Below are 422 nucleotides of genomic sequence, written 5' to 3' on the forward strand. Positions count from 1 at the left end.
GCCCAGGCCGGCGCCGGGGGCATTGTTTTTGGAGTCTTGCGGGAGGGGAGGGCGCGTGCAGGGTGGCCGGCGCAGTGCGGGTGGGGGCGAGAGCGTGTGGGCGCGCGCGCGCGTGTGCCGGCGCGGGCGGGGGGCGGGGGCGGTGCCTCGCAGCCTCGCACCCCACGCCCCGGCTCCGCTCCGCACGTCCCTGGAATCCCGGGCTCCGGCTCTTGGCGCGCGCCGGCCTGGGCCGGGCCCTCGGCGCGCCGCGGCTGCGGCTGTGGCCGCTCCAGTGTGCGCGCGGGCGCGTGTGCGCGGCCCCGAGAGTGCGCGCACGCGCGAGCCCCCAGTGTGTGGCAGCAGCGGCGGCAGCGGCGCGGCGAGGCTGAGGCTCTTGTTTACCAGCATTAACTCCGCTGAGCGGAAAAAAAAAAAAAAAA

Source organism: Panthera uncia (genome assembly GCF_023721935.1).
Source record: "Panthera uncia isolate 11264 chromosome B3 unlocalized genomic scaffold, Puncia_PCG_1.0 HiC_scaffold_1, whole genome shotgun sequence".
NCBI lineage: Eukaryota > Metazoa > Chordata > Mammalia > Carnivora > Felidae > Panthera > Panthera uncia.